This window comes from Sciurus vulgaris (assembly GCF_902686455.1).
Source record: "Sciurus vulgaris genome assembly, chromosome: 9".
NCBI classification, from domain to species: Eukaryota; Metazoa; Chordata; class Mammalia; order Rodentia; family Sciuridae; genus Sciurus; species Sciurus vulgaris.
This window is the reverse complement of record NC_136469.1, coordinates 77,942,608-77,958,880: the sequence shown is the minus strand read 5'-3', so window position 1 is coordinate 77,958,880 and position 16,273 is coordinate 77,942,608. Positions and strand designations below refer to the sequence as shown.

The following is a 16,273-nucleotide window of genomic DNA, read 5'->3' as shown; positions in this document are numbered from 1 at the left end:
CAGGCAGCAGGATGCACCAGAGATCTCAGTGGCCAGAGCAGGAGGTAGAGAAGCCAGTGCAGAAAATACTGCAGCTTTCCTTGAAATAGTGATTAACATAATCTCAAACATCTACAATGCATGGGAATTATTGAAGTTATTTTTAATTAGCAAATGGTGGAAAAGAGAGTAAGTGGCAGTTTCAGGCTGGGGTGGTTCGAGCACAGGTCTTCTTGGAACCTTGGTGCTTTGCATCAAGGTGACCAACTCTGTCATGAAATGGATCCCAGTGAAAGGCACACTACCTGGGCTGCAGAGAATGTGAAACAGAAAGGAATTACAGTAGTCCTTCCTTTTGTCCAGTTTCGCTTTCTGCAGTTTCAGTTAACCACGGTTGACTGTGGTTGGAAAATATTAAACAGAAAATTCCAGAAATAAACAGTTCATAAATTTTAAATAACTTTTATTATATAAAATTTATTATGGCATAGTGTTATAACTGATTGTATTATTAGTTATAGTATTGTTAATCTCTTAACTATGCCTAATTTAGAAATTAAACTCACTGGCACATGTGTATAGGGAAAAAAAAGTGTGTGTGTGTGTGTGTGTGTGTGTGTGTGTGTGTGTGTGTGTGTGCTGTTCAGTACTATCTTGGAACATATCCCCTGAAATGGGAGGTGGGGGACACTGTACCACTACTTAAAAAGGAAACACGCAGTACTGGAAGTACTTCAAAGCACATCTAATAGCTATCAGAACCTCATGAAATAAATATAACCTATGTATGAAGAGCATGCTGCAAACCCCCTCCAGTGCCATGTCAATGACTGGTATGTATATGGCCTTTACTCTGTGCTAGGCACATCCAGCCCTCACAACAACCCAGGGAGAAGATAACCATCACCCACATTTACAGATGCATGCAAGTAATAATTTGCTCCACATCATGATGCTGAGAAGGCTGGAGCCAGGATAAGACTAGAGAGTCCAACTCCAGAATCACTAAAAATATGGTTTCTCAGTCATTTTGATATCTAATTTATTTTCAACCACATCTCTTTGTAAAATGGTTTTAAATCTTCACACGGCTCATGCACAGGGGAGCAGGGTGCAATGGAATGAAGGGACTCAGGGCAAGCCTTCCACCAACTTTTCCAGCCTTTCAGAGCATCCTGTCATCCACTTCCTCTGGCCACCGGTGGTTCCCAAACTGCAGCTCTGTGCCAGGTGACATGAATATAAAGATGACACACAGTGCCAGCCCAGGCAACTCACACGCAGTTCACATGATTAGGAGATGAGCACGGGTCAAAGATTGGTCCATGGAAATAGGGAGCATCGGAGAAGACACTAACGCAGCACTGCGGGCAGATAGGGCAGGGAGGAAGGACTCTATCCAGGGATAGAGAGGCATTTAGCAGGTGGGACCTGCTGTCCAAGCAGAAGTGACACCATGGGTGGGTCTCCAAGGCACCCATCCACCAAGCAGGAGCCAGAGTCTGATGCTCAGAGCCTGATGAGCCAGGCAGGGAGTGGTGAAAGATGAGCTAGGGAGGCGGGCAGCTAGTTGCCTGGCAATGGCGGCCACTATGCTGTCGCTGAGGAAGAGCTGAAGTGCTGTCTCCTGTGGCTTTTACTACAGGGAAATGTACTCACCGTAAATACCTCAGAAAGCAAAGATCATGAAAAAGAAGAAAATGAAAATATTTTAAAAATTAAGACTCCAGAGATAACCACCATTACATTTTCATCTATAATCTTTCATATGTATGTATGTATAATATATCCATCTGTATATATACTTACACAAACTAACATTTTTTCTTCAACAATGAAATTTAAAATGTGGTATGTACACACAATGAAATATTATTCAGCTCTGAAAAATGAAAGGATTTCTAACTTCAGCTGCCATGTGGCTAAACCTTCAGGAAATTATGCTCACTGAAACACCTCATCCACAAAAAGACAAATACTACATGATTTCACTCACCCGGGGTTCCTAGAGTAGTTAAATTCACAGACAGAAAAGCAGAATGATGGTGGCTAGGGGCAGAGGGGAGGAATGGGGAATTGTTTAATGAGTATAGATTTCAGTTTTTCAAGGTGAGGAGCTATGGAGGCTGGATGTATAATAATGCAGATATGCTTAACACCACTGAACTAGACATTTTACAGTTATAAGCTATGTTACGTATATTTTACCACAATTTAAAAATAATTAAATAATATAAAAGTAACTCACCTGACAAAGCTCTTTTAATAGTCTATCCATCTATTTTTTATCTTTTTTTTTTTTTTTTTTTTGGGTAATGGAGGTTGAACCCAGGGGCTACTTAACCACTGAGCCACATCCCCAACCCTTCTTTATATTTTATTTAGAGAGAGGGTCTCTCTGAGTTGTTTAGGGCCTTGCTAAGTTGCTGAGGCTGGCTTTGAACTCGTGATCCTCCTGTCTCAGCCTCCTGAGCTGCTTGGATCACAGGTGTGTGCCACTGTGACCAGCCAATATTTTTATCTTTTCATGTAAGATGCATACACCTCCTTCATGATTTATCTACCTTAGTTTATTTAACCTAGGAGAATTATTTGTTTTAGGATGAAGAAACCTACAAATGTGGGTTGATGGGAAGGGTCCAGTGAAGAGCAGACAGACAGGAGTATTAATAGAGCAGAGGTCTCAGCCCTGGCAGAGGCAGAAGGAGATGGCATTAAGGGCCCAGGTGATATGCTGAAACTAGTCTTAAACAAGGGGAAACAGATGCCACCTCATCTGATTTAAGGAAATAAAAGTGGATATGAATATATTTGCATTTGTAAGGAGGTTTGGGCAATTGAGGGAAGTAGAGAGGCGGGTGATCTCAATGACGTTAGAGGAAGAGCAGGCAGGTATGAAAGAGGAAGGATATAGAATTTTGTTCAGAGGACAGGACGCTGAGGTGAAGGTCTTTGAAGGAATCTGGGTGGGAGGCTGGGGGCGAGTAGCCGTGTTTCAGTGGCAGTGGACTCACTGAAAAGATTCAATGGATTTTAAGGCCAGATCCATCACTGGACACCAAGGATGATGCTGTCTCCATGGACCATGACAAGCTGGTGAGGACAGGAGATGGGGAACACATGGAGCTAGGTCCTCAGTTCCTTCAGAGGTGAACAGAGTGACTGGAAGCTGGACGGAGAGCAGCAAGGAGAAGAGAGGGAAGGTGGCTGACCTCTCGTGGCCTCGTTCAGCAGTAAGACTTCTAGTTTCCAGAGCCCCAAACTCACTATCCTTTTTCTCCATAGCACACAGACCATACACTGTACTATTTCCTGATCTGCCTATTTCTGGTCTGTCCTCCCAGACAAACTGTAAAGCTTCCTAAGGGCAGAAGCACTGTCTGTTCTGTTCACCACTCTATCCCCAGCCCTGGATAAAGGCCAGCTAGAATATTCCTTGAAGTTTGCTAAAGTAGCAGGAGGGTCTTCTATAGGAGGGGATATTACTTCTATATAACTCCCTCTATAGGAGGAGTTATTTTATTGTGTCCATAAAATGTCATCCAGGGTCTCACCCCAGGCTATATCTGGCCTTCACGTGTCCATTTCCCTGACCATCTGCCCACAGGCACACCTCTGGTGCTGTGATGGGGGCCTGGGTTGCCTGGCCTAACTTTGGTGCTGCCTAGCCTGTGGAACATGATGGAATCACCTGGGAAGTTTTGAAGAAAAAAAAAAAAATAGGTCTGGTGTGCTCCCTGGAATTCGGATTTAATTGGTCTAGGGTGCAGTGTGATTTTTTTACAGCTCCTCAGGTGACTTTGCTGTGCAGCCAGGGTTAGAACCTCTGCCCCCTAGCTTTCTTGCCACTCCTGGCTTCGGGTGCTGTCCAAGGTAGCATCTCACAGAGAACTTCATCACTCCAGTATTTGCCTAGGCCTGCCATGCACAAGGGTCAGTGGTCTGTTTGGACAGTCCAGTGGAAGGACACTGAGCCTCAGGACAGCATGAGAAGCCAGCTCACACAGCTACATAGACTGAAGAAAACTACACCATCATGTTCAATCTACAACCATGTGGTCCCATTGTCACACGAGGCTAGTAAAATCTGAATTAATCAAAATATAAAATTCAGTCTACAACAGGCCAGACACTGTCAGCTTTGAACACCAGGTGATCTCTGGTGTTCTCAACACTTAGATGGTAGTGTAGAAGCAGTCACCAGTAATTATAAATAAAGGGCGTGCCTATGTCCAGTGAAACTTTATTTCAAATGCTTTGGGACCTCTGTCCTAAAACAGCCACATGCTCTAAGATTTTTTTTTAATTGCATAATATGACCTCTATACACAAAGAGATGAAGATTTATTTGGAAAGAGAAGGTAAACATGTGGCAAGCAAGCAAACCAGAAGCTGGATCAAACTGAAGTGAGACTTAAGGTACAACATCAGATTCGTGTTAAGTCTGCCAGGAAAGAGCATGTCAAGAACTAATGTAAAATATTCATAGACTCCAAGTAGAGTGGAGTCTCAACCTTCTGTGATGGCTGCAAGTAATGCCAAGACTCTGGGAAATAAATTTGTGCAGCTTCCAAAGGCTTTTTCCAGCTCTTGGAAATGCTTGGTAGGGAGTGGTTACCATCCAGACCAATCCTCTTTAATTTTCAATGTGAAAAAAAAAAATGAGTTGAAACATTTGTTATGGGGCTGCAGTTGTAGCTCAATGGTAGAGTGCTTACCTAGCAAGTGTGAGGAACTGGGTTAGATCCTCAGCACTGCATAAAAATAAATAAAGGCATCATGTCCATCTACAACTTAAAAAAAAAAAAAAACCTTCATTATAAATGAGAAGGGAGTTACAGTATGAAAAAAATCTATCCTGAGCCAAGAACCATGCTTAGGACAAATACTGCCCATTAGTTAATCAAGAGCAGCATTTCTTTTTTTTTTAATTTTTAATTTATTCTTTTTAGATATATACAATAGAATGCATTTTGACACACATACATGGAGTATAACTTACCATTTTTGTGGTTGAACATAATGTGCAGTTACATTGGTCATGTATTCATATATGAACATAAGTTATGTCTGATTCATTCTACTGTATTTCCCATTACCATTCTCTCTCCCTTCCTCCAACTTCCTCCAGTTCAATCCAGTGGACCTCCACTGTCCCCGCTGCCCACCCACCCCCACCATGGGCTTATTGTGAGTCAGCATTCGCATATCAGAGAAAACATTCAGCCTTTGATTTTTTGAGATTGGCTTATTTCATTTAGCATGATAGTCCCTACCCATTCACCAGCAAATGCCATAATCTCATTCTGCTTTATGGCTGAGTAACATTCCATTGTGTATACATACCACATTTCTTTATCCATTCACCTGTTGAAGGGCACCTAGGTTGGTTCCATAGCTTAGCTATTGTGAACTGTGCTCAAGAGCAGCATTTCTGAACTGCTTGTTCATGGCTCTGTTAGCAGACACTGACTTGGCTCAGTGGCCTCATCTTAAAAGATCATGATGTGCCCCTTTTGATCATAACTGTATCACTTCTGCAAATTAGTTATTGAAAAATTTTTGTCTTTTATTTTACTCAGAAATATATATAGTCAAAACTTTGGTATGAAATGACAACTAACATCTTTTCATGTAAATCAATGTTTATGCCACATGAAAGGTGAAATTAAAATGGAGAAACACTGATCAAGATATCATAGGAAGGATAATAAGCCTTCTCAAGAATGATTGTATTAACTGCTTGGACCCCCTAAAGCTCAGGAAATAAGGCCAAGAATTAATAAACCGGATGGCATCAAACCGAAAAGCTTCTGCACAGCAAATAAAACAATTAGGAATGGGAAGAGAGAACCCACCGAATGGGAGAAAATCTTTTCTATCTATACTTCTGACAGAGGATTAATATCTAGACTATATAAAGAACTTTAAAAAACTTCACACCAAAACATAAAATGACCCAATTAATAAATGGGCAAATGAATTAAACAGATACTTCATAAAAGAAAAACAAATAATCAACAATTATATGAAAAAAAAGGTTCAACATCATTAGCAATTAGGGAATGCAAATGAAAACTACACTGAGATTTCATCTCCAGTCAGAATGGCAGCCATCAAGAATAAAAATAATAAAAAAAAGTACTGGAGAGGATGTGGGGAAAAAAAGAACACTTTCACACAGTCGGTGGAATTATAAATTAGTGTACTCACTATGGAAAACAGCACGGAGGTTCCTCAAAAAACTAGGCATGGAACCTCCATATGACCCAGCTATACCACTCCCCAGTATTTATCCTAAAGAAAGAAAATCAGTATATTATAGCAATATGTGCATACCCATGTTTATAGCCACACAATTCACAATGGAACCAGCCTAGGTGACCATCAACAGACGAATGTGTATATATACCAAAGAAATATGGTATATATACACAATGGAGTTTTATTCAGTCATAAACAGAAATGAAATTATGTCAATCACAGGAAAACTGATAGAACTAGAGAGCTTTATGTTAAGTGAAATAAGCCAAACTAGAAGGTCAGAGTTGTGTGTTTTCTCTCATATGCAGAAGGTAGAGATAAAAAAGGAAAAGAAAGAGGGGTGGTTCTATTGGAAATCAGAGACCAGTAGAGGAAAGGGACCAGGGGTGGAAGGAGGGAAGGGAAAGGGGAAATACTGAGGAATGACATTGACCGAATCAAATTATATATTGTGTGCATATCTGAATACCTAACAACAAATCCTATCATTATGTAGGATTACATACAACTATAATGCACTAATAAAAAAATGTAGAAAGTAGAAAAAAAGAACAATTGTATTAGTTGCTAATCTAACAAGAGACAAATCTGGTCCCTGGCCTTACTTTTGAAGTGGAGGGTATGTAAGGGCATACCATCATAAAGGCGAGAAAGGCACCCTTAACTTAATATTCCTGCTGCCCCATGTTTTAGTTGTTAGTATTTCCATAAAAATATACTTTTAAGTTGCAACGAAAGTAGAATTTAGAAATTCCCAGACATACATATCCATTTGAAACTCCAAGACAGTTACATTACAGATTTCTTAAAATTTTAATTTACAAACCCTCCTAGTTCAGTAAAAAGTAATATTTCTTTTTGTATTGTTTTACAATAATATCAACATTTCTTAACTAACATCTATTTACTCATGAATCAATAGAATGAAAATAATCTGAAAGAATATTTTATTAACTAACACATTTAAAAAATATGCCACCCATTTTAGCTATGTAGTCAGTTTAATTTATTTTAACATTTCCAATTAATGCCATTTAAAATATTTCTTTAGCAGCTAAGTCACCACAAGTATAAAAAAAAAAAAAAACAGGAAAAAATCTACCTCGTTAAAAAATGAAATATTTGATGAACAGTAAGGCTGTGCTATTTTGGGAGACATTTATGTTTACATTCAGTCGATTACCATTATAATTCATTATAATTGCTGCAGAGTTGAATAACACCATTTAAATTACAGGCTAATTTCCTCTACCACCATAGTTAAGCACAATTACTTCTTAAGCTTTGTCTACACTTGTCTAAAAGTATTACATGACTTTCAATGTTTTCTCAAAGACAGTTCATCTGGCCCCTTTGTATTCCACAGATTGAGTCTGCATCACTGTCCACAGAGATGGGAGATTCTGTAGCTTTGAACAAAATCTGAATATCTTAAGGATTTTTAGTATGCTAGATAGAGCCTCTGGACTTTCTGAAGGAGGGAAGTGAGCATAATGGCAAACTGTTGACTTGTATTCTACCCGATGAAGGTTTTGGATAAGTGATCACTTATATTTAGTTTGATCTTTAAGGAAAACTGAAATCTACTCCCAAAAATGAAATGACTTTCTAGATTGCATTAGGAAAAAAAAAAAGATTTTTGGTCTCAATTTTAAGATGTCTCATTTTATTTGTAGTTCTTTAAGACAAGTTATTTATTTATTTATATTTTCTACTTCTTTGAGGGGTGCTGGGGATCGAACCCAGGGCCTGGCAAATGCAAGGCAAGTGTCCTACCACTGAGTTATACCCCAAGCAGTTTTCCATTAAAAATGGAAATATATCATGAGGCACTTAACAGGCAGGAAGTGATTTTGAAAGGCAAATAACTTAGGAAACAGTAAAAAGTGAGGGATTTATGAGATGGACAAATCTATTTAGATTTTTTGTCACTACTTGCCACAAACCTGTATGCAGAAGTTACTAAGCAGTTATGAGGAAAGGAAGACACCTCTGAAGTTAATGTTTGGGACACTGACATTTCTCTGGGCACCAGGATGTGTTTCCAAGGGCATTAACCTTCAGAGACCACAGGCTGGCAGCAATGAGGTCTTTCCAGCCTATTCCAGTTCAAAAACTCCCCTCTTATCCATCAGGCTTCATATTACACAGAAAATAGCCACTGTCAGCTTCTTTTTGCACATGTAATGCTGCACAATGTTTGAGCGTCACAAGTCTGCAGATGTCCATCTATGTGACGCTATCACATTGCAACTTAGAGTGGTTGAACATGTGATGGCCCATCAGATTGCCCAGGTTAGATTCATTTCCACTACTGACTGGGATGTAGGTACTGTGGGGTAACAGCAGTAAGTACATCAAAGGACTGTTGTGGCAAACGGGATAATATGTTCAAAGCACTCAGCACAGTGCACTTGTTAAGCAGCCATTACTGCTAGTTTCTACAGATATCTTAGATCGGTGTTTCCTGAAGTAGGTCCCAAGTCTAGTGTCAGGCAATATTTGGCATCATGATGTAGTATGCACATATACACTTATATGATAGCAACACAAGTGATGAATATGCATATATAGTGCTTACTGAACATGAATCAGTTGTGCACAGTCACGATTTAAACCCAGAGGTCCTATTTCTCTAGTATTGCTAACCACTACTGTCCACTTTCTTGTGACCTTGTAGGTGATATACCTGGAGGAAACAAAAGTTTTATCTAACTGGCAACCCTCACTAAGAAGAATGCACAGAGATTATTTCGTCCTAATGTTTCATAACAAAAATGCTGATCCTCACTTGTTAAAATTATTTCAAGACCTAAGACATGAAGTTTGAAAAACACTACCATGTTGTATGAAAGGTGGTTTCTTTTTTTTTTTTTTTTTTTAGAAAACACCAACAAAGATTTTTAAAAAGTTAAATATGCATATTATCTCATTTCAAAAGCTTTACCATGCTATTGGGTTTATATAGAGCATTTCCTAAAGTTATTCAAGTATCCCCATCACCTCGTGGAATGGACACTAATTTGGGATATTTCATTTTAGGGGGTTTATACCTTCAGGGCTGAGACAATGTTAGGTCTTTCTTAATCTACAATTTAGTTAGAATAACATCACAAATGTCTAAATAGGTAAATGAGGGACAGTTCCTCCCAGGAGGGGAACCCCCAGGCCCTTGAGGTCTGGCCTGGAGAGAGGTATATGGATCCCTAAACTAGGAAAGAGAGGATCATTCGCTCCAGAAGCATGCAGGACACTGTTTTATACACTTTAAAGAAGTATTTCTTGCCAGAGTCAAGATAAAAGAGTTTTAATCAAAGCAAATTAGTTTAAAAATGGAAACAACAATCAAATCCACTTACTAGTTCTACTAAAGATAAGTGTAGATTATATTTTAAGTGGATTTAGTAACCCCCACAGGCTGGGCTGAGCAAGGGGATCTGGGTTTGAAGCCCAAGGGAAAGAAACCAAGCAAGAAGGGCCCAACAAAGAGAGGCTCAGCCTTCAGCTGCTCCTTGAGCCAGAGTACCCACTGTCAGACTTTCACAGTGTCTCTGTGACTGTGTGTGTGGCGGAAGAAGAGTTCTGCATAACCACCTACTTCCTACCTTTATCCAAATCCCCACTCTCCACCTTGAAAAATGAAAAGCACAGAAAGCAACTCCAAGAATACATGGTCTATACTGTGCAAAACAGCAAACAATGCCCAAGTTTATGAACATACACATGGGGCCAAGCATCCAAACAGCTCTGGGTGATGCTTATTTGTGGAAATTAAAAAAGAAAACTGTTTTTAAGAGTAAAATTGGGTTAGGGTTAGGGAGGGGGGCAAGAATGGAGGAAGGAAGGACTGTATAGAGGGAAAAGAGGGGTGGGAGGGATGGGGGGAAGGGAAAAAATAACAGAATGAATCAAACAACATTACCCTATGTAAATTTATGATTACACAAATGGTATGCCTTTCCGCCATGTACAAACAGAGAAACAACATGTATCCCAGTTGTTTACAATAAAAAAAAAGAGTAAAATTGAACTTTAACATAAAGTACCTTTTTCAGAGCAAATGCAAGTGCTTCCTCGTAAAACAGGATAACGAAGTCAAATCTTAATTCCCTAGTATTATCAATGTCAATTTCTACTGCCTTGTAATTAAAGGGTAATTGCCATCAAGTGCTATCTCTTTAGGAAATGGATAGAGGAATTTAGAGCTGCACTGTCCAGTATGGTAGCCACTAATCCTGTGTAGCTATTTAAATTAATTAAAGCTAAATAAAATTCAAAATACAGTTTCTCAATTGCACTAGCCACATTTCAAGTGCTCAGTAGCGGTTCATGGCTATCATATATGACAGATTAGAGAACATTTCTATCACTGCAGAAAGTTCTTTTGGACACCACTGATCTAGAAAAGACTATTTATAGGTGTTAAAAAGGAAATTTCTCAGTTGGTAAGAGAACTGCAAGCCCTACCTACCAGAGCTGGCTTGACTCAGAACAGTGTGGGGCTGAAGTGAAGGTGACTGCCAAAGATTCCACTATTATCTCAAAATATCATTTCAACTGCTCTTTCCAAAAGTTCTTTGCATCAAGACTTAGCATTGCCTCAAGTCATTTTTCAACATTCAAACATATCAGAATATATCTGGTGATAACACTTAAAAGTCTCAATAATTTCATAAGCTAGATTGAAAGTGACCCAATCAACTCACATGAAAAATATATAGACACAGGGTACTATCAACTCTGGAAATAAAAGTCTATAGTTAAAGTAAGTAGGAACATACTTCTGTTTTACCATTAGGATATGGAAAATACAAATTGCTCACCAGGGTCTAGTCCCTTTTGTTGAACTTTCATTAACTTAGAGTCAGCTTCAATAACACTTGAACTTTGTATCATGTTTGGGGAACTTTAGCACAGACCTCAATTGGTTCTTATGAGAACCTAATCATCACTGTAGTACTGACTCACACTGCTGTAGATTCTCCTTAGGAAGGTGAAGACTAACAGGTTACATTATCTTGTCAGTGTCTGTCTTGCTAAACTGATTACTAAACTGATCCCAAATGATCAGATAATAGTAACAACAACAAATGGCTAAGATTGCAGGGGCCAATTCACTGTACTCCCTTCCTGACTCCAGGCTGCCTTGCTAATCTGACCACTGTACAGCCAGAGGTGTGGGCCACGGAAGCAGCCAACAGTGCAGAACAAAGTGTCCTTTCCTTTTGACAATCACAAAGCAGGTAAAGTAAGCCCAAAAAACCCTTGCAAGGTTGTCATGAACATGATTTTGGTATTTCTAAGATCTAAACACAAACTATTATTTTGTTCATGCAAAAAAATTTACTCCATAAGGCAAACTATCTCTGTCCCACAGCAACTTGTAAAGGGCATTTAATGAGAAATACATGAATTGGACAATTGCTACCAAGATAATGCAATGTCATTTAAATAATCCAAACAGATTGCATTCAGTTAATGGCAGATTATAATAAACATGCATTTTTCAAATACTTTAATATGTTTGCTCAATGCCAACTAGTCATTATTGTTAGTAAAACTTCTTTACCCTTTTATTTACTATGTTGTTTGTGAGCTTCCAACTTGGGGCACTTGCAAAATATTTATTATAAGTATATAATAAATATAAATACAGGGCACACCATTAAAATTCCTATGCTTATGCCTCGAAGATTAAACTCACATTTCTAGTTCATTAAGAGATGACAACTGAAGTTAATCTTGGAAACATGGTGTCTCCAGGTCACATACAAGAAAAAGTTTGGGACTTAATGCATGAGAGCTGAGACTGTAGAATTCTTTGATCTGCAAATATCACAAGTAACAAGCCTAATAACTTTTTCTTGAAACAGAAAACTTTAAGTAGGTCAGCTTATTAACTGCTACCATGGAGTTTATACATTCACATTTGCTTAACCTTCTGATGAACTGCAGCCCAGAATGGAGTTACAGCCCTGCATTACTAAAATTCTGTCTTCTATTCAAGCAGAGAACTGAAGAAGTAGAAACTAATATTGCCCTTCACACTTTGTTACTGTAATAGAGCCAAGAACAGTTCTGTTCTGTTTTTTAACATATCATTAGTATGTTTTCTTCCCTAACACAAGCACGCATGTAAGAAGTCAGAATGGGATCACGCAGGGAAAAGTCAAGCTTTCGTTCCACCTGGGCTATGTTATCACATTCTAAGTCACAATCCTGGCTCAGCCACGAATGATCTGGCCAGAATAAATCTGACCAAAAAGATCAGTGAAGTGTTTGGGATATAATAAAGTGCTGTGAGGGTAGGAGTGGGAGGAGAGGGATGAACAGGGAGAAAAGGAATATGAATATAAAATTGGAAAAGCTTCATCCTCCCTTTGATTCATTTAAAGAGGGGGGAACCACTAAACAAGGGCTCTAACGAAACGTCCATCACTTTATTATTGCAATGGATAACCAAGGAGCCTCGGTAACCCACCCACCGCGGCCACCCTGAGAAAACGAAAATCCCATTTCTTCCCAAGTGTGTGCGCCTAGGAAAAGGGAAAGCAAGACTGTGCGTTTCGAGTGAAGGGCGGTGCACAGGGCAAAGCAAGTTAGTGTCTCCTTCCCAGATGCCCGGCTTCCCTTCCCGAGCCCACTTGACTTGGCTAGCAGCAAAGTGAACGCAGAATGGCAGAGGGACCGGCAGGTCAAACTTGGGGTCGCTTTTCTCTAGAGTCCACCCTATAACCGAAGGACAGGGCGCAGGGTGGAACACCTGTCAAAGGGCCGGGCCGGGACCACGGCCGGCGGGCGGCGCAGGGGCTCGGCGGACGGCACTGCGGCGCCGGGGACCCGGCGCACCGGCTCTGGCGCTCAGGGCGCGCGGCAAAGAGCCGGCAGCGACACCGCCACTCGCTCGGGAGCCTGCGCCCGCGGAATAGGGGGACGGCCCGCGCCCGCGGCGCTCTGGAGAGGGGGCCGGAGCCGAGAGGGGCCCCGCAGTCCGGCGGACCCGCCGCCCCAGTCCCGCTGCAGCGCCCGCCGCCCCGGGTCTCCGCCTCCGGGCTGGGCGCGTAGCCGGGCCGGACGCCCCCTGGCTGCTGGCCGGCCGGGGCGGAGGAGGGGGCGCCGCGCCTACCTGCTCCGGTGCGGCGGGGCCGCGGTCGCCTCGCGGGGCCGTGACCTGCGGCGACGGCTACGGCGGCGGCGGCAGGCGCGGTGGGGAGGGCGCTTCCTTCAGGAAGGGGTGGGATCTGCCCGCCCGCGCGCCGGCCCCCTCCCGCCGCGCCGTGGCCCGCCCCCGACTTATTCTGGGGTCCCCGCTGCGAGGCCTCTCCCAAGAGCAGAGCCCGCTGGGTCTCGGGCTCAGACCACCCCCTCTCTGGGGCCCCTCATAATCACCCGGGGCTGGAGCCGGGTGTGGACGGTCGAACCGCTTCCTTCCAAAGCCTTTGTGGACGCGTTTGCCTGGCGCTCCTCACCCAACAAAAGGAAGGACAGAATCAGGGATCCTCCGCCTGGTGGTTATTTATTCCTGACCTGTTGTAACCTTCTGGCTGGCTCCCTTCTATCCCCACACTTAGGGTTTTTGCACATAGCAGCTAAAATTCATTTTCGTGCTCACTGGCTTATGTGGTTCCCCGACACTCAGTGCTCTCCCGCGGTTTTCTTTCATCGTATGGAACAAACAGGGCCAACTTCTGACCCTGTCGATGAACTGCGGCGGACTTCGAGGCCACCCTCCCAGCGCTGGCTTGCTCTTCACCTCGCGTGTTTCGTCCGAGTCCGTCATAAAACTGTATTCATCAGCATTTTAATACCTTCCCCTACCTCAGACCCCCAACCTCCCAGTGACCTCTGCAGCAGCGTGGATCAATGCCATTTTTATCACAGGCTCATGGTTAACTTAGGTTCCAAAAGCAGCCTTAGTGGCCTCGCACAGTAGGCCCTCCTTGTCCAACCAGCCCTAGTCAGTCTGACCGCCTTCCTTTGGGCAACTTCCATACCATACCGATCTTTCAAACTGTTGCCTCTCAAAGCATACGTTTCAAACTGCTCCCAGATTCAACCTATTCAAATTCTCCAATTCGACATTCTTTTCCAGAACTCTCATCCGTCGTTCCCCAGCAAGGCTTGTGATTACTGTCTACGTATATGCATATTGATTTCTTGTAACTCTTCTGTCCTGGCTGCTGGACTGTTAACTTTCTTGAGATCAGTTGGCCCTCTGTTTTTCCTTACCTTAAAACAACAAAAACAAAAAACTTAATTCTATAATAATATCCACTGGAAGTATACATTCAATTTGGTGGTGGTGGGGGTTTGACCTATGAGTATTTTTCTGAGGAGGGTAACTGTGACTTTCATCAGACTCTCAAAGTGGTCTGTGATTTTCCCAAAGTTAAGAATTATTTGGGGCCCACCCCTGAATCCAGTCTCTAATGATACTCCTACTCTCTGTCTTCCTGTGCCCTCATTTCTTTCTGAGATGACTCAGAGAGCTTTTTAGCTAGACCTCCTTCCAATTCATTGTTTTAAAACCTTTAGATCTATCCAAAAAAAATTGTGGTCCCTCTCAACTGTGTCTGAGCATCAGAATCACCAGTGGGGGCTTTAAAAAAATACAAATGCCTAGGTCCACCTCAAATGAACTGAATCACAGCTTGACTGGGGGCGAGGTGGAGCCAGGACATGGGTATAAAAAAAAAAGCATACACGGGTTTTTTAATGCTTATGAGACTCATCACTTTCTTGAGAATAGGGTTCCCAGTTTGTAAAATGCCCTTACTTTTCCTTTTTTCAGTGGAAGTTTGAAATTCCTTGCACCACGTTTAATTTGCTTGAAAATTTTCATTTTCACTTCCAACCACATTTTTTTCTGAGCCACTTTTGCTTAAGAAACCAACTTGAGTGTGTACAGATAGTGGACTCAGTGCCATTCGTCAGCAGTACTAAATCATTACCACCTTCATCTCCAAAATGTCCATCCAAATCAACCCCAAGAGTGAAATGAATTACATTCCTGACAGTGACATTGACTGCTTGAAATAGTATGTTAAAATGCTGGCCATGAAAGAGTGTTGGTTGCTGTAAGCAGATTCTGTTAATATTATAAGAGTTCTGCTCTATTATCTAAAGCTGGAGAGAACTGAAGACAAAGTATAAGCCTAATTGTGCTTTTATTATTTTTGGTATCCCACTCATTAAAATTGATTATCCACCATGTATTCAATGTGACTTTAGATATTTTAAAATCATGTACGGGTATAAGTAAAATCAAAATAATCATTTCAGAACTGGTTATCTTAAAAAAAAAAAGTGCATGAAGATTCACCCCATTCTTTTAAATGACAGTGTTCCACAATGTCTGTGTGGAAAGGGCACAGAGTTAAAGAATGAGCAAAAAAGAAACAAGACTTCAGGCCTGGAGATAGATGCCAGCCACAAACTTTGTGAGTAGGATGGAGATTAATCTTCAAGGACATCGTTATTCTACAGGACCACAGTGGGCCATTATGATTTCCCCACCACACAGCTCTGTAGGTCAACAGACCCATCTCTGGTAACCAGCACAAGGTTGCATCCATCTGAGATGGGTGGCGGTTTTCTTGTGTAGTGAATTTGTTATCTAACTGAAATGACAGAGGAACATTTACAATTACAAAGAAACTCTATATTTCTGATCATTTTCTTTCTCTTGGGCAATTTGTTGTTTTTATTTATGACTCAAATCACTTCCTTATTCATTTGTACAAACAGACCTGAGAAGTACTATGGAAGAGATTCTGGAAATCCCTGTTGCTGGTCAAATTTCAAGGAATTCTGTCATAATAAAAATCCCTGTGTAACAAAGTTATTACCAACCCTTATCCAATAACGAGTAATTCCAGTAGTCTCTGATAAGCAAACAAACTATGCAAAGCTTATTGAAATGGCATTTTATCTTTACCAAAATCTATCTATTAAAGAAAACCTTGCAAAGGTCAATTGGAAAAAGAATAAGAATACATTTGGTAACAGGATGTTAAATGGGAGCTATTAT

The 16,273-nt window shown here is 41.2% G+C and overlaps 1 protein-coding gene across 2 annotated transcripts in view; it reads right to left on the bottom strand.

Moving 5' to 3' along the window:
• Positions 1 to 13,747, bottom strand: part of TMEM150C (transmembrane protein 150C) — a 66,755-nt gene extending 53,008 nt beyond the window's left edge. The window contains exon 1 of one of the 2 annotated variants that reach the window (XM_079153339.1): positions 13,633 to 13,747. The gene's annotated coding sequence lies outside the window, so the exon portion shown is untranslated. Of the gene's footprint in view, positions 1 to 13,369; positions 13,465 to 13,632 lie in introns of those variants that run through there. The other variant, XM_079153338.1, reaches the window with a different exon arrangement.
• Positions 13,748 to 16,273: the final 2,526 nt, after the last annotated feature.